The sequence below is a fragment of the Lycium barbarum genome, chromosome 3 (genome assembly GCF_019175385.1).
Source record: "Lycium barbarum isolate Lr01 chromosome 3, ASM1917538v2, whole genome shotgun sequence".
NCBI classification, from domain to species: Eukaryota; Viridiplantae; Streptophyta; class Magnoliopsida; order Solanales; family Solanaceae; genus Lycium; species Lycium barbarum.
Genome location: NC_083339.1, coordinates 74,526,749 through 74,546,115, shown reverse-complemented (window position 1 = coordinate 74,546,115; position 19,367 = coordinate 74,526,749). Strand labels below are relative to the sequence as shown.

Below are 19,367 nucleotides of genomic sequence, written 5' to 3'. Positions count from 1 at the left end.
TATCGTAGGTTTAACTCCTTTTGGTTGAAAATGTACTGGAGACTCTTGTGATCGGTATAAATATTAACATGAACACCATACAAATAATGTCTCCACATCATTAGTGCATGAATAACCACAGCTAATTCAAGATCATGGGTGGGATAATTCTTCTCATGTTTCCGCAACAACCTGGAAGCATAGGCAATAACCCTACGGTGCTGCATCAACACACAGTCCAACCCAACACCGAAGGCATCACATTAAACAGCATATCTCTCTGATCCCTCTGGAACTGTCAGGACTGGGGCTGAAGTCAATCTATCCTTTAATTCCTGAAAACTGCGCTCACAAGAATCGATCCATTGAGATTTTACTGATTTCTGGGTTAGCTCATCAATGGTGTTGAAATAGAAGAAAATCTTTTCACAAATCTTCTGTAATAGCCTGCTACCAGAAAGCAACGGACCTCCTTAGATGTTGTAGGCCTTGGCCAAGTCTTCACAGCCTCAATTTTCTGAGTATCCACTCGGATGCCGTCAGCTGAGATAATATGGCCTAGAAAAGTTACAGAATTCAACCAAAACTCGCATTTTGTAAATTTAGCATACAATTCTCGAGTCCGAAGAATTCCAAGGACTGTACGTAAATGATCTGCATGCTCTATATCTAATCAAGAATACACCAGAATACCATCGATGAACACAATCATGAACACTTGGCACCCTGTAATTGATCGACCAAATCATCGATCCTGGGAAAAAAATATTTATTCTTTATTGTCACTTTGTTCAACTGCCTATAGTCGATGCACATTCGCAAGGAACCATCTTTCTTTCTCATGAATAGTACAGGTGCTCCCCATAAATCCTTTCTCGAGCAAATCCTTTAGTTGTGCCTTTAGCTTTTTCAACTCTGCAGGAGCCATTTTGTAAGGAGGAGTAGATATGGGTTTGGTATCTGGCAACACATCAATAGTAAAATCAATCTCCCGTTCTGGTGGAAGACCTGGAAGTTCTTCTGGAAACAAATCTGGAAATTCATTTACTACCGGAACGGATTGAAGAATTGGTGGCTTTGCTTCGGTGTAATGAACCCGAACTAAATGATAAATATAGCCTTTAGCAATCATCTTCCTCGCTTTGAGATAGGAAATAAACCTACCTCTTGGAGACGTTGTGTTACCTTTCCATTCAAGCACTGGTTCTCCTGGGAATTGGAATCGGACCATTTTTGTTCTACAATCCACATTAGCATAACAAGAGGCCAGCTAATCCATGCCCATAATAACATCAAACTTTAATATTTCCAGCACGATCAAATCAGCTACAGTGCGACGATCACATCTCACAATCACACAATTTTTGTATACTTGTCTAGCAATTACTGGGCCACCAACAGGAGTAGATGATGTGGCGTGATTTTACGCCACAAATCGATGCTTTTCTGCTATAAGGTTTACTTATTTTTAATAAAGTCTATGTGATTTTACGTGGTTCTTAGTGTTTTTCAGGAAACGGAACAGATTTGGAACTAAAACAGTTGAAAGTGCAGAAGTGGTCGTAAACTCAGTTTACGGTTCGTATTCTAAAATACGGGTCGTATTCCATGGGCGTATTAAAGAATAACAGAACCAGAAAGGTAGGCTGAGGACATGGTGATTTACGAACAACTTTATGGACCGTATTCCACTTTACGGTCCGTATTTCAAAGCGTATTTCACCATTCGAGCATTTGGCAGAAAGTCGAAGTTTTGGAAGTTGAAAGACGACTGGGCAGTTTATGGGCCGTAAACCAATTTACGGTCTGTATTTCAAGAGATTTAAGTAGCTCAAAAATGGAATGACGACTTGGTCGTAAACTGGTTTACAGTCCGTATTTCACTTTACGGACCGTATTTCGTATCAACGGGGACCAAAGTGCAAATCTGCAACTTTCACGTTTTCAGAACCTATAAATAGTCATTGTAGGGTTTTAATAGTTATCAATTATTATATTTTTGGCTCTTGACTTAGAACATTAAATACTCTCTAGTTTTTGAAGGTGCAAACAACAATTCAAGTATTATCAATTCCTCTTTTCTTACAAAGTAAGCAATTATGAATTCTTCAATTTCTTATTTCTTGTTCTTTGTCATGAGTAGCTAAATTCCCTTACTAGGGTTGTGAACCCAATGATGGGTGTTTTGTGATTGGGTTTGTGATTGATATACAAATAATGGATTATTAGGGTTTATTTATTCTTCATTCTTCATTCATAATTAATGGTTGCAAACATTGATTAAAGCCGTAAACCCTGATTTATTTGGGAAAATAATTAGGGTTGGTTAGAATAAATAAAAAGGACTAAAAGCTTTAAACTTTGTTTAATAACTTCACTTAGGAATAAGAAGAATTTACTTGGCATGATTAATCGTTCTTCATAGTTACTTTCTTATATTTGGGAAAATCATAGAAAGAGATAATCTTTATTTATTGGGAAATAGTAGAGATTCATATAGAGATTAAGTGCATTCATACAATGATCCATTAGAAGTATATCAAGAGCAATACCCATGATCATACACCCTATCTAACGGGGACACAACCTTAGTTTCTTTTACCATAAATTTCCACCAAAGCAAGTAGATAGCAATTAGTTATAGAAAAACCAACTATTACCAAAATCATCGGATTAAGACATTAGACCTAGCTTAGCATCCTACGACTTTAGTAACCTTTTCACACCATATTCCCTATGGGATTCGACCCCAACCTTGTTGGGTTACTATATTTGACAACGTCCGCGTTATACCATTAATAGGTGTAATTTGAGCGTATCAAATTTTGGCGCCGTTGCCGGGGAATACGGTTTTGAAATTACTAAATAGTGTTTGCTATATTGAAGTCTTTTTCTTATTCCATCACACCTTGTTTGCTACTCTGTGTAAACCAGGTGAACATGAATCAGAATCAGCAAAATCAACGTGCTGGCAACCAGGGGAATCGGTTGAACAATCAGGCGAATGAATCAGATGATGAGAATATTTACGCTGATCTTGTTGCAGAGGAGGACTATGCATCTGCTATTGTTCAGCCTCGAATTGCAGCTGCTAGCGTGAAAATTGATTCTTCTTTATACCAGTTGTTGAAGCTTGAGGGATACTTTCGGAACTCTACCGAGAATAACCCTCAACGTCATTTGCAGAATTTTATGGATGTGTGTGCTAATCACATCCAGAACAACGTTCCACAAGATGCTATTCGATTGAGGTTATTCAAATATTCCTTAACTGAGGAGGCAAGAACTTGGTTTGAGAAGATGCCCCGAAATTTGATTACTTCATGGGCAGAGATGGTGACTGCTTTTCTCACAAAATGGTACCCTCCTAGCAAGAAGGCTAAAATTCGTGACAAGATATATGAATTCAAGCAGCAACCGGGGGAACAACTATATGAAGCCTAGGAGAGATTCAAGGAGTATTTGCATAAGAGCCCAAATCATGGTTTTCCGGAACACACATTAATGGAGAAGTTCTACCGAGGGCTAGATCCAGTGACACAGTCAGTTGCTAATAATGCAAGTGATGGTTGTTTCATGAACAAAACCTTTTGACGAGTGACCAACATACTTAACAAACTGACGACTCATAATCAGGCTTGGCATTCCAACAATGCTGATATGGTACCATATGGTAGTGCTATGATCCAGAATATTGTAAAGGAGAATCAAGACACCCAGCAAACATTGGTAGAACTTGCAACAAATATCTCCTTGCTAACAAAGAAGTTTGATGAATCCCAGATCAAGAAAGTAAATGTTTGTGAAGATGATATAGTTTTGCCAAAAGGGATATACCATACTCAAGATGGTCCATTCCATGATGGGCCACTTATACAGGTTGAAGATGCTAATTATGTTAATAACTCTCAAGGGGGTTACCAAACACAGAATTACCAAGGTAGCTATCAGAATCAGAATCAATGGAGACCTCAGCAAGGTCAAGGTGCTTACAACAACTTTGCGAACTACAACAATAATTATGGTGGTGCGAACCAAGAGAGCTAAAACAATAGCAACAATTTCGGGAACAAGAGTTCCAATCCTTATATACCACCGAAAGGGCAGTCAACAGAGCAAGGTAGTTCGAAGGTTGAATCAATGCTTGAGAAGATTTTGGCAAATCAATCTAAGTCTGAAAGGACTTTATCTGGGCTGACGGAAACAGTGGGTTCCCATACAGCGACTATTCAGAAGCTTTAGTCACAGATCAGGGATATTTCTAGAGAGCAGCACCCTCCTAAAAAGGAAGGACTTCCGAGTGAAACTATTCCAAATCCAAAGAATGGGGAGGCAGTGTAGACCGTGTGTTTGCCATCACTACTAGGAGCGGTAAAATAATCCAGGGGGTTGATGAGAAGGTGATTGATGTTGAGCCGATAGATGAAGAGGATGAGGTGCAGTCTGAAGCACCCGTTATTGCTGATGAGAATCCTACTGACAAGAAGGTTGCTGATTTTCCAGAGATGGTGAAGGAAGATGATAACACAAGCAAGCAGGCTGTAAAAGGGGCTCTCCGCGCTTTAACGCAGCTTTTCAAATCTAAACCTCCCTTTCCTCAGAGGTTGGTAAAGAAAAAGGAAGATGCTAAGTTCGAAAAGTTTTATGATCAGTTGAAGCAGTTACCTCTAAACTTTCCCTTCTTGGAAGCTGTCAAGGAGATGTCCGATTTTGCTAAATATTTGAAGGATCTGCTGACCAAGAAGAAGACGGTTCAACATGAAACCATGAGTTTGACGCACACTGTGAGTTCCATCATTTCAACTACAACTGTTCAGAAATATGGAGATCCTGGGGCGTTCACCATTCCTTGTTTTGTTGGGCACCATGATTTTGTTCGTGCTTTGTGTGATAATGGGGCGAGTATTAATTTGGTGCCTCTTGGTATATACAAACAATCGGGTTTGGGGATGCCAAGGCCGACTACTATGAGGTTACAAATGGCTGATAGGTCTATCAAAAGACCTGTTGGGGTGGTTGATGATGTACTTGTGCGGGTTGATGATTTTATGTTGCCCGCTGATTTTGTGATTCTTGACTGTGCTGTTGATCGGGACATTCCTGTTATTCTGGGGAGACCTTTCCTTGCTACAGGGAGAGCTCTGATGGATTCGGAGAAAAATGAAATCAAGTTCTGAGTCAACGATGAAGAAGTGACTTTTCAGGCTAGCAAAGGGATGAAGTTACAAAGTGCTTACGAAAGTATTTTGGTTATTGATTCATTTGATGTTGTTGATGAAGCCGTGAAGTTCAAGATGGAAGAAGAAAGTTTGGTTGAAGCTCTAGCTGGTATTCTTATGAATTTCGATGCAGAAGATATGGAAGGCTATGAGGAGACAGTTAATTCACTTGTTGGGTTGGGCTCATATTCATACCACCCAAAGAAGCTAAATCTTGATCTGGAAAATAGAACAACTCCTCCAGCAAAGCCTTCGATCATTGAGCCACCTAAGTTAGTGCTTAAGCAGCTCCCGTCACATATGAAATATGATTTTCTTGGTCCGAACAATACATTACCGGTGATTGTTTCAACCCTATCGACCGAGGAGCAGATTTTACAGCTTTTGGAGGTGTTGAGGGAGTATAGGCGTGCTATTGGTTGGACTATAGCATACATTCGAGGCATTCCATCTAGGATCTGTGAGCACAAAATCCAGTTGGAGGAAGATAGCAAACCGAGTGTAGAGTATCAGAGGCGACTGAACGAGAATATGCAAGAGGTCGTCAAGAAAGAGATCATCAAATGGTTAGATGCAGGAGTAGTTTACCCAATTGCTGATAGTAAATGGGTGAGCCCAGTCCAATGTGTTCCTAAGAAGGGCGGTATCACTGTTGTGCCGAATGCAAAGAATGAGTTAATCCTAACCAGAACTGTCACCGGATGGAGAGTTTGCATAGACTATTGCAAGCTCAACACAGCCACTTGCAATGACCATTTCCCTATGCCCTTCATTGATCAGATGCTTGATAGGCTAGCGGGCATTCCTACTATTGCTTCCTTGATAGTTATTCGGGCTATAACCAGATCAACATTGCTTTGGAAGATCAGGAGAAAACCACTTTTACTTGTCCTTATGGGACGTTTGCATTTAGACGGATGCCTTTTGGTTTGTGTAATGCACCAGCCACTTTTCAGAGGTGCATGATGTCAATCTTCTCTAACATGGTAGAGGATTTCTTGTAAGTGTTCATGGATGACTTTTCTATGATGGGTGATTCGTTTGAAGATTGTCTTGGCCATCTGGGTCAAGTGCTAAAAAGATGTGAGGAGACAAACTCGTGCTAAATTAGGAGAAGTGCCATTTTAGGGTGAAGGAAGGAGTCATCCTCGGTCACAAAATCTCTGAAAAGGGAATCGAGGTCAATCAAGCGAAAATTGATGTCATTGCAAAACTTCCACCACCTATCTCGGTCAAAGGTGTCTGAAGTTTCTTGGGACATGTTGCGTTCTACAGGCGCTTCATCAAAGATTTCTACAAGATTGCCAACCCAATGTGCAAGCTTCTTGAAAAAGAGGCGAAGTTTGCGTTTGATGATAAGTGTCGGAAGGCGTTTGAGGAGTTAAAAGAACGTCTCACTACTGCTCCTATTATTGTTGCTCCTGACTGGTCCTTGCCATTTGAACTGATGTGTGATGCTAGTGATTTTGCAATAGGTGTTGTGCTTGAGCAGAGGCATAATAAAATTATGCACCCGATCCATTATGCAAGCAGAACACTGAATGCTGCCTAGATGAATTACACAGTGACGGAGCAAGAGCTGCTTGCCATTGTGTTTGCTTTTGAGAAATTTTGGGCCTACTTGTTGGGGTCCAAAGTAGTGATTTACACTAATCATGCAGCCTTGAGATACCTCATGGTAAAGAAGGAAGCAAAGCCGCGACTGATTAGATGGGTGCTATTGCTGCAAGAGTTTGATTTTGAGGTGAAGGACCGCAAGGGCACTGAAAACAAGGTTGCTAACCATCTCTCTCGGCTTGAAGAGGCTGGGAGACCTTCTGATGAGCTTGATATAGATGATGCTTTTCCGGATGAGAGGGTGTTGGCTGTGTCAATAGAGGTGGCACCGTGGTATGCTGACATTGCCAATTATTTGGTAACAGGCATAGTTCCAGAAGATATCAAAGCCTACCAAAAGAAGAAATTCTTGCGGGATGCTCGACAGTACTATTGGGACGAGCCTTATTTGTTCCGTACATACGCTGACAACATCATTCGGCGTTGTGTCCTGAAGGTGAAGTGATGGCGATTCTAAAGGCGTGCCATGACTCTCCTGTTAGGGGTCATCATAGCGGAAACCGGACTGCGGCTAAGGTACTTGAGTGCGGCTATTACTGGCCGATTATTTTTCATGATGCTAATCTATTGGTGTGGTCCTGTGATCAATGTCAAAGGCAAGGGAATATCGGCAGAAGGCAAGAGATGCCGATGAATTTTGTTATAGAGGTAGAAGTGTTCGATGTCTGGGGGATTTACTTTATGGGACCCTTTGTGAGTTCGGGATGCATGAAATACATTTTGGTTGCTGTGGACTATGTGTCAAAATGGGTAGAAGCGGTGGCTTTACCTAATCACGAGGCCAAGAGTGTTATGGGGTTCCTCAAGAAGAACATATTTACTCGCTTTCGTACTCCGAGGGCTATAATCAGCGATGGTGGATCCCACTTTTGTAATAGAGCTTTCGCGAGACTGATGGAAAAATATGGTGTAAAACATAGGGTGGCAACACCTTATCACTCTCAGACAAGTGGGCAGGTTGAAGTATCTAATAGGGAGATCAAGCGTATTCTAGCAAAAACAGTAAATGCAAATAGAACTGATTAGACCCGCAAGCTCGATGATGCTCTATGGGCATACATGACTGCTTTCAAGACTCCAATTAGGACTTCACCCTTCAAGCTTGTATTCGGAAAAGCTTGTCACTTGCCGATTGAACTTGAGCACAAGGCTATGTGGGCGCTGAAGAAACTGAATATGGATATGGAGAAAGCAACCAAGCTCAGGTTATTTTCAACTAAATGAGATGGATGAGTTTTGGTACCAGGCATATGAGAGTGCAGCACTTTATAAAGAAAGGATGAAGCAATACCATGACAAGAAGATCCTGAAGAGAGAGTTCTACAAGGGTGACCCTGTATTGCTGTTTAACTCTCGATTGAAGTTGATGCCTGGTAAGCTTAAATCAAGGTGGTCTGGTCCGTTTGAGGTGGTAGGTGTTTCACCCCATGGAGCAATTGAGTTAAAGTCCGGAGATGGAACTCGGACATTTAAGGTGAATGGACAGAGATTGAAGCACTATCACGGAATGGTTTCGGAGGATAGGATTGTTGACCGCTATAGGTTGAAGCACCTCGGAACAACAATGATCTGGTGTACCAAGATAAGGAGTGAATGGTCACCACCGTCGTGACGCGACGTTAAATCAAGTGCTTCTTGGGAGGCAACCCAAGTGTAATGTTTATTTTTCTTTTGTTTGTTTTTTATTACATTTAGGGTAATGGTTATTTTGGTGCAGGAATATATTCCAGAAAATATTGCTGAATAGCAGGTAAGTCAAGTAGTAAGAGACTGTTTCGCAACATTGCAAAATACGCCTGCAGTTTACGGACCGTATTTCACAATACGGCTCGTAAAATGGGGCGTATTTAACAATGTCACAAAACAGTAAGCACTGTAATGCAACATGACAGTTTACAACCTTGGAAGACGGACCGTACTTCACAATACGGTCAGTAAATCTGATCGTAATCTTTCATGAGACAATACAGTGTACTGCCCACATCAACATCTCTAAATACAGATCATAAATCACTTTACGGACCGTATTTAGAATAAAAAAAAATGTTGTAAATACAAGAGAAGGCAGCGATTTAAATCACGGGCAGAGAGAACCGTTTCATTCCATTAACTTCCCTCTCCATTAACTTACCTCTCAATCAATTTCCCTACTTAACTTTCCTCTTTCTCAACCCCCACGATTTCCCACCAAAAAAACCCATCATCTTGTATTTTCTAAACTCCATAAATACACAACTCACACTAAAAAATAAACCCACTCTCACAAAATTCATAATGTCTCTGCCCTAGGTTTAAATTTGGTTGTGATTGAAGTTGTGCTCTCAAAGTCTTTGCTTATTGTGATCTGTTGGTTCATCATAAAAAGGTATGATTGACACTCTCCACTCTTATTTTACAACATCGAGTTTGAACTTGATGGTAAGTATTGATTAGGCTAGGTTTTGTGAAATTAAGTGCTTGCTTACCTTGGTTAATGATCTTGTGAGGGGATAACAATGTTAAATTCTTCTAAGTCTCTTAGGAAGTTGCAAATAAAACCCAAATCGGTTTCAAAATTTGAAGTTTTGGTCTGCCCACCAATAGCTTGACTCTTGAGGGATTTATGAAAAATTGGTAGAAAATTAGGTGAAGTCTGAGTAACCTAATCCCCAAAACAATGTGAAACCAAGATGTGTAACGAAATCCAGAAATCAAAACATGTTCAAGGTCTGTGATGCGAAAAATGATCTCACGTTATGGACCGTATTTCAGTTTATGGTCCGTCTTTAAGCATTTCACGAAGGAACAGAAAGGTCTCCAAGAAAATGAGCAGTTTACGATCTCAGGTTACGGACCATATTTCAATTTACGGTCCGTCTTTTGAGTTTACAGTCACAGACAGAACACAGTTTTTGTGCACAGTCAGTTTGTCTTATTTTTGATCGGATGTCCCATGGTAGCTAATATGATGTGTCTTTTGCAGGAATGGGTCAAAAAAGGAGTGCAAGGAAAGCGGGGGCCAAAAGCACTGGCACAAGAAAGAAAGCGCGCTCGGATTCGAGGTTGATAGATGAACCCTCCAATTCGGAAGGGGAACAATCAGGATCCGAGCGCGCAGAGGTTATACCGCCACCAAAGGTCAGGGGGGCCCCCACGCAAGGCACATCGGTAAGGCCATCACATCTCCCACCTATGACCCCGTCCAAGTCTGCGTCGGAAGCCTCCCAATCTGAAGAGGGGGATTCTGACGCGAAAGTATCAAACAGGGGGGTAGCCCACCAAACGGATCAGGAGAGTAACTCAGCAGGGCCAAGTGATGGTAATGATCCGGATGATGGTACGCTGCCAGAGGGTCGTAAACTGGCCGTCAGGACCAAACGGCTGGAGGAAGAAAAACTTCGGTTCTCGGTCAAAGGGTCAAAGAAATTGTATGACCAATGGATGGCTGGGACAGAAACTGGGGGACAGCCATAGCGAAAAATATTTGAGGAGCGGCGACTGATTTTTGATGGTATCTCGGCTCATCCACAGCTGGATGATACCATCAAAATGTACAAGCTGGATGTGTTCACTCATGAGCCGGGAGACTATGCTCCGCACATTGTGCGGGAAGTCTATGCATCATATGGGGCTGTATTGATGTCGATGAAGAAGTCGAGTCGTGCTTGGCATGAGATACCCATTCTAGAGAATGTGACAGTCCGGAACTCACTTGTCGATATTTCCTCCAAAGCCATCAAAAGAGTCCTGTTCAGTAATGATTTTGTGGCGCCAACTGATCTGAGCCTGTTCCTAGATAAACGAGACAAGAAAGACAAGAAATCTGTGCGGGAATGGACTGCTGCAATTATCACATCTGAGCCACATAAGCAAAAATGGACTAATGATGGGAGAATAAAGATTGCTAAAAGTTGTTTGTCCACAGAAGCTAAGTTTTAGTGGACGTTGCTTCGGTACAGGATCACTCCAACCTAGGCGGATAATACCCTCTCCACCAGTCAGGCAGTCACTATTGCCTCGTTGATGTCAAAATATCTGATGAATATTGGGGAGCTAATAGCTAAGGAGCTGCATGTGTGGGCACACAAGCCCAACCAGAACATGGTATTTTCGTGTCTTATCACGAAATTGTGTAGACAGGCAAGGATATTTCAACTTCCAGAATGGGATGGCACCATCACAGCTGCTCGTATGTGGGATTGGAGGAAGAATAAGGTAAAAGGCAAGAAGGACCAAGAGGCACATCAGTCCGATTATGACGACGACACTCAGTTAGAGTTGAGTCCGAGCCATGCTTATGGGACTGACCCAGTAGATTCTGAGATTGGTGCTGCTACTACTGAGACTGATGCTCCCACTACAGGTGTCCCAGATACTGTCGATACACCGGCTTTTGCAGCCACGCTAGGTGTTTCTGAGGAAAGGCCTCCACCACCACCTCCGGCCACACAGGGCCCTCCTTCGAGGTCTGCCACTGCCGCTGAGACAGCCGAGCCTGCTGATCCAGAGCTGGAGTTGTTGCACTTCAGCCATGCTAATTACAACCAGTTTGCTTTCAAAGCAGTGAGGGATGAAAGGCAAATAGGAAAAATCTTCAATAGACATGCATGATCTTTAACAAAAGCATCAACAGATTTTAAACGGAGCCAAAACGGATTTTTATTCATGTATTATATATTGAAAAAAAAAGAACACCAAATAACTACTAGAAAGATTCGGTTGTTACCTTTGCGTAAATATCTCGCTGAAAAATAATAATATGAAGCTACAATATTCTACCGATTTCCCAGTTAATAACGACTAACTTCAAGTACACGAACTCAAAACCACCAACGGAAACCTCAAACTCGAATTTTAAGAAAAACCCTTTTTTTTTTTTTTTTTTTTTGTGTTTGCTCTTTTACGTTTCTGTGTGTTGTCCACCCCTTCTGACTGTGCGTGTTTGTTTATATAGAGGTGTATAGGTGCTGCACAAAAGGAACGTACTGGAATTGGACTATGTTCGGGATATGTTTTGTTGAGAGTTTTTAGGTTGGGGGGTTTAAGGGGTTAGTTTTTTATTAGGATCAGGATTGGGTTTGGTTGGGGTAGTTTAGGCGGCTGTGAGTGCAGGGATATATTTTTGTTGCAGAATTCTTGGTTATTTTTGTAGTGATAGACGTAAGAGGTATGGTATTATAGGGGTCTTGATTTTAGTGGCAAGGTAGTTTTAGGTTAGTTTTGTTATTTCACCTTATTTTTTATTTAGTTCCTTTTGTGCTTTAAAATATAACGTAAGATAAAAACTACTAATGAACTATTTTTAGATTAATACAATGTAGACAAATTTAATAGGCAGTCCAAAATGAAATCTAAACTAAGAAAACTACTAAAAATCACTAGCTTATTTAAAAAAATATTTTTGTAAATTATCTTTTTTTCCAGAAAAATAAATGACGAAACTTATCCTAAAATGTGACTATTTTTTGTAGTTTTCAAATTTTAAAAGTAAGACTTACTAAAAATGACATAAAAATTAAAATATTTGATCTAGACCTACAAGAAGTATTTAAACGCTAAAAACGATGTAAAAATTTATGTTTGGTCAAAAATTAGGTGTTTACAAATGACATTCGATGACCCTAGTTAAGATTTCAAAGATGTTTGAGATAGGGGAAGAAAGTTTGCCAAGAGGAGGCAAGACATACGATAGGTATCGAAAAGGAATTACGAGTAACGAGTTATCAAGGATTTAAAAATTCTTTGGAGAAGAGTTATAATGTCCCTTATATTGTTAATGAGGTGATAGACAAGTGTCAAGAAGGTTCCATAAGGATTGGAGATCGAACGAAACGACGGAAATCATTTCAAGGAAATGGAGATATACGACCACTTATACGGTCCGTGTAACTTTATACAGTCCGTATAAATGGTGCATATAACTCCCAGCAGGGAGTTGATTTTCTTGTTGGTGAACCACGACCGCTTATACGGTCCGTACAATATTATACGGACTGTATAAGTGCCCGTGGAAGTCCCGACGGGCTGTTTTTCAATGTTTGTATAAATAGATGCCTTGGGTTCTTTTACTTCATTTTGCATATTCTACAAGTGTTGATAGCTCAACCTTCTCTAAACATATTCCACTCAATTCCAAGAGAACACAAAGATCAAAGACTAGAATCAAGTGTTTATGTGTTAGAAAGCTTCCAAGGGTTAGAGTACCACAAGAAATTCTATTGGAGGAGAACTAGGGTTTGGTTCAAGCGAAGTATGTCCACTCAAGATTCATTCCCTCACCATCTAAGGTATGTTTTATGATATTTTCATGTTGTTTAAGGTGTTTGAAAGTTGAAACACTTGGATTGTAAAAGAATATAGAAAATGGGTCTTGAATGTGAGAATAGTGATGTTTGTGAGTAGTAGCTTGGGTTGAGTAATGATTCGTGTGATGATATGATTATAATCATGTTATAAATGATGTTAAGAACATGGGATAGACATTGTATATGAACGAATGTAATCGTGTGTTATGACCATGGATATGGATGACTTGAAGAGAATTGAGAAATATGGATAACGTAGAATGAATAAAGACTATTGTTATGATATTGTTAATGTATTATTGACGTTTGGGAGTTGATTTACGATATGGAGGAATGTCGTATAAATAAAGGAGATGATGTCCAATTTTCTCTAGCCTTAGTCATGTACGCTAGCTATCGGTTTTCTAATGATAGTATAACTTCAATTAAGGTAGGAACGTGAGTGTTGAAGGAGAACGTGCAAGTGGTATGTACCGATAAATATTATAGGCCAACTAAGATTTGTATTATGCTGGAATCATAAAATCAATAGGATAGACAGACCAGTCAACAACACATAATCAAATAGCCCAACAACAAGTTAACCAATGATATTAACAACCAAGTCATCCAATGATATTAAAAATCAAGTCAACGGAAGCAAACAACGGAAATAAGTTAACCAACAACATTCTTAATACTCAGTCACTAATTACTCATGTACACATATGCTAATTGGTGTCATTTCCCTATAGTCATGACTTGCAGCAGACCCATGGTTTCCATGTACCACTCATTCCGAAATGAACCTCGGATCACGAGCCTATAAACTAGGTCACATCCTCACCTCCGGTCAAATGTGCCTTTTCATATCTAGGTCTCATCCTCACCCCCGGTCAAATAAGACTTACCATATATATATATATATATATATATATACATATATATATATATTTCTTGCCACATCACTTTCAATAATCGATAAACAATTTGTATCTCAATTTAATCACGAAGATCATATTAACTTCTCACCATAATTATCATCAGACGGTAGGTCATAACAATGCGAATAGTGGCACTAAGCCTACATAATCACTCAATCAATAGCATATAAGAATTCAACCACACACACTATGCCTGAAGACTAGATATGATTTCTCTTATCAAATTCATAACACATACAATCAACTAATCAAAGTCTAAATCAAGTAGACCGTAACCTACCTCAACTGCAGAGCTGGACCAATCCGAATCACTCTGTTATAGCCTTTCCCATCCGTAAAGCTTCGTAATGCTCAAAGTCTAGTAATTAAGATGCTAAAATAGTCACAAACACCCTAGTCAACAATATCAATACAATGAACACCTTTCCACCTTATCCCTTCCTAATAGGTGAATGATTACTAGGCGTAAATCATCCTAACATTGGTCTTAGCACCCACAAATTATCAATTTATAAGATTATTCAATCAAGTTATCACTTACAAGTAGTTTCTACGGTCAAGCTACCATCTTTATGAAACCCTAAGTCTCAGTTCATTTAGTTCATTCCTCTAATGGTTCAATTCCTGATTAAAAAGACATAACCCAAGCCTTAAGATGATAATCCCACAACAAACATAACCCACCAATTATTGAGAGTCTATTAAGTTCTAGGGTTAATATTCCCAATTTACCATTGTAGACCCATTATAAGGATGATAATTTTAGAGATGAATGCGTAATGAAGGAATGGTTGAGACTTACCTCTCAAAAGTATTCTTGCCCTAGCTTAGAATATTTCCCTAGGTGCTCCTCGGAAACTATTTTGGAGTTTTATGAATAAAGAATTCCGAACTAAGTATTTAAAACTCGGCTACTGTCCCCCGTCGACCGGTGCGGCGGTCAAACCGTCGCTGCAGCGGTCTCGCTATAGTGGCCAAGTGCCCGTTGTAGCGAACATAGACAAAAGTCATCCTCCACTGTGGCAGGCATGGTTTTGTCATAGCGCCACCACTAGAGCGGTCCAGTGCCCGCCATAGCGGATACACCCAAACTAGTCTGGCCGTGACAGCGAGAGGGTCATTGCTATAGCGGTCCCGCTGCAGCGGTACTTCGCCACTACAGTGGTCCCACTGAGGTAGTAAGCTCGCTAATTCTCACAGTTTCACTCTACCACCCAACACTTCATCCGAGGCCTCACACACACAAACAAAACATGCACATTAATGTAAAAACACCATACGGACTCTCCTATGGCCTCGGAATCCCTATGAGAGGTCTAATTTCCTACGTCACCCCCCTAATGGACTCATTAACATCAAACAATAATCACAAAAAACCAAGCTTTCAGTTCTTGGACTTCTACATCTGAGCTTCTATTAGCTCGTTCTACCATTCGAAGGGTTCTACTTGGTAGGGTGATCCTAGATTTTCCATAACTATGGGGAGAGTCGTTACAATTAAAAATCAAACTTCGTCCATTTTGTATTTTGAGCATATCTTGGTTATCGATTTTATCCATGTTTGGTTTGGGAAAATTGGGGTTTTAAACCCAAAAGGTGAAAAGTTGTAAACCATGGATTTGAGGATCAACATGATGGATTTTTGAATGAGTTTTCTGAATTTAGACTAATTAAACTATGGGTAAACCAATTTTGAAATAAAATTCTAGTTTTTCCCTTTCGGACTCAAGCTACCTTTTTGGGTTCCGAATCAAACTATAGCAATATGAGTATCATTGGACTCATTTAACTAGTAGAGTATTATTATTTTTTCTGTGATGGGGATATGAGATCCCTTATTTATTGCTTCTATGCTTATTACCCATCTTATGTGTGATTGTATGTTCTCGTCACTCCTAAATACTCATTTAAAAGTGAATAAGAGCTAAAGATGGAGTATTTATTGCTTAGCTTGATTGGTTATTGTGTTGCATGTTGTATTCATGATTATTATAGTATCTCATGTGCATTTGAGGATACTTGCGAAAGGTCCGAGGGGAAATGATTCCAGACGGAGTGATGATGGTATTTTGAGCCAGATTGGATAGATGACAGGTAATGTGGGCCTAAGGTCTGTGAATTGTGATTTGGAGCCTACGGGGCTAAGTATTGTGATTGGAAGCCTAAAATGGCTGAGACCCAATTTGATCTGGGAGATCTAAGAATTCTGGGTTGGTATATGGACCTCTCGGATCCCCCATAGGTCACGATTCGTTAATGTTTGAATGTATGTGTACCGGGAGATGGAAAAGGCCTTGCATTGTGTTGAATTGAATTTCATATCATTGCATAGCACATTATCTCATTGATTTCTTGGTTGTTGATTTACTTGAGTGTTGCCTGATTCGTGGCACCAGATTCTTCTTCTTCTTCTTCTTCTTCTTCTTCTTCTTCTTCTTCTTCTTCTTCTTCTTCTTCTTTTTCTTCTTCTACATTTACTTATTCATGTCTCCTTGTTTGTGTATTGGCTTTTATCTTAGACTCGTATCAGTTTCTTAGTGGTTCTTGTACTTGTGACACCAGGTTTTGGGTGGTTGTACTTATTCCACATATTTATGAGTATGAGACTTTGTTTATGACTCTTAAATGACTTTATTTATTTCATTCCGCATAATATACTTATTAAAATTTGCTTAATCATTTGTGGATGGTTCGCCTACCCGATGGGGGTAGATGCCTTCACGGCTTTGGAATTTGGATCATGACAGTTTCAAATGAACAGAATTTACTTTAGTGACCAAACACGTAAAATTGGAATTTACACATAAAAATACTCTTTCATTCATCTACGCCATTTAAAATGTTTCAAACCCGAATCTTATTTCGCTCCTTAAGAAAGAAACAGACAAAACATGGAGTGTACTTTAATAACATCACACACATAAAATCTGATCAACAACTGATCATATATATCCATTGCATAAACTGAATACAAAAAAAAAAGGATAAAAATTGGACCTTAAGAGTGTCGTGAAATTATTTAAGAACTCCAACAACATATCACAACTTATGCAATACGTATTAATCAAGAATCAAGCTAGGGATGAACCTCAAAAATAGATCTGGAATCTGGACCGGAACCTTGAGCCTCGACCACAAACAAATCCGACTCGTTGGTATACCCTTTTGCATTTGTGAAATGGCAATGAAGGAGAATTTAAAACTAGCTTCGAGGTGTTTGGACAGTGAGGAAGAAAGGTGGGCTGGTTCAGACCATGGTTTCGAGTTATTCTTCTTTCTGTCAATGACTACAAGATGAGAATGGATAGATAGTTTCTGTGTATTCTCAGAAAATATCGAGAGGGATTTTTTTTATCTGAGTTCGGTTGTTGTATTTTCTAGGTCATTGCTGCTATAGGTTCTTTAGGTCTTACCTACAATTTTTTTTTCTTCTAGGTGTGCCGATTATGTGTACTATATTTTAAAAGGTAGAAGAAGGAATAAAATAACACAAATGTCAAAGAGATAAGGACCACATGAAGAAAAATTACATGAATAACATTATTAAGATATCCATGTACGTAACGAAATTTGAACTATTTCTTTTTTCTTTCATTTTTTAACATAATTAAAATAAGAGTAATAGCTAACTATCCCTAATTTTTAAGAAAAACACAATAAAATCAAAGTAACTAGACAAGATTAAATTCCCTTTGAGGAAAAAAAACTATAAAATTACTACTTATCAAAATTAAAAGAAAACATATTTTTCGTGAATTTTCTTTCTTTGTTTGTGAATAAAAAATAAATTTATATTCTGACAAAATACGACTCCTTTTTGTGGTTTTCAATTTTATCGGATGAAACCTACTAGTAAAACTAAAATAAAGCTAAAATTCTAGATTAAACCTAAAAAAGATATTCAACGCCTAAAAATGGAATACAAAATGCAAAATCTTCATATTCGTGTGGATATACTGGCAGACCTCTAATTTTTCCCTCCTCATTCAATATAACATTAAAATCCCCACCAATCAACCAAGGAAGTGACATATTGGCAACCTGACAATATAGACTATCCCACAGATTCAACCTTTCTGAAATATCACATTTAGCATAGACCATTGTGACAATCATAGATTTATTCATATATAGAAAATTCAACTGAATGGTAATCTACTGCTCAGTATTCTCAAGAATCTCCACATCAATATTATTGTTCACAAAGAATCAAATTTTACCATTACAGTTGAAATTGGCATATGGCATTCCAAATCTTCTCCTGTACTGATTAATCTGTCTAACTTGTTGGAAAGGTTCCATTAATGCTATTAGTACTCCTTAGGCTTATTTAACAATCAGTTATCAGATTCATGCTCGATTTCTAAGAAAACCCGTTTTCCTTTAGAAACATAATGGTTTTATACACATGAGCCCTTAGGCTAGCAAAATAATATGTATGTATATATTTACACAATGACCACGCCGTGAAACCACATGACCCACATTGAGTATCTACGAGCCTCTATGAGATGACATCTACAATTGTACACAAAAGAATCATCATAAGCACCTCAAGGACAATGGGGTACTTTCAGTCAGCTAACAGTCTCTAAGAATCTGGAGCAAGATCTCCTCCCTGTCTACCTGTGGGCATGAACACAGCGTCCAAAGAAAACAAACGTCAGTACGAATATTGTACTGAGTATGTAAGGCAGGAATGAAATAAAGAAACATAATAGAGGGATCAGAAATCATGAGGGAAGAATATAACCTGACTGTATATCATGGACAACATACTCTCTACATATGTCGCATTTACATAATCATAGTATACATGCTATCACATCCCATACATCACCACATACATCATCATATACGTCATCACATAAAACCTCACATCGTAATCCGCATCGTTACCCGCGTCCGGGTAACCCTCATATGCCGCCCACTAGTGGTGATCATGCCCGACCCTCTAGGCTCGGTGTAAACATAGCAGCTCGCATTAGCGGTGACATGCACGACCATATAGGTGCGGTGGAATCATATGCAGCACGCATTAGCGGTGACATGCCCGGCCATATAGGCGCGGTGGAATCATATGCAGCCCGCATTAGCTGTCCCGACCATATAGGCGCGGTGGAATCATATCATCATAAAATCAATCACAGCACATCACTATTACACATCTCATGCCATAGCATCATGTTATCATTTCTTTGTATTCCATGCATCCCATAGTCGTATTACAAGTTAGCATTATTCATCATCTTATTGTCATAGTATACATTAGCATTAAGAGCGTACATTAGGCTTTAAGGCAACCACACTATGTCGGGGTGACGTAAGGTCGTGAACCCCCGATT

The 19,367-nt window shown here is 39.4% G+C and overlaps 1 non-coding gene across 1 annotated transcript; it reads right to left on the bottom strand.

Annotated features, from left to right (window-relative positions):
* Positions 1-3,360: 3,360 nt before the first annotated feature.
* On the bottom strand, positions 3,361-3,467 carry LOC132634605 (small nucleolar RNA R71). The gene has a single exon (XR_009580302.1). It is a non-coding gene; the product is annotated as a small nucleolar RNA R71 (small nucleolar RNA).
* Between the last annotated feature and the right edge of the window lie 15,900 nt (positions 3,468-19,367).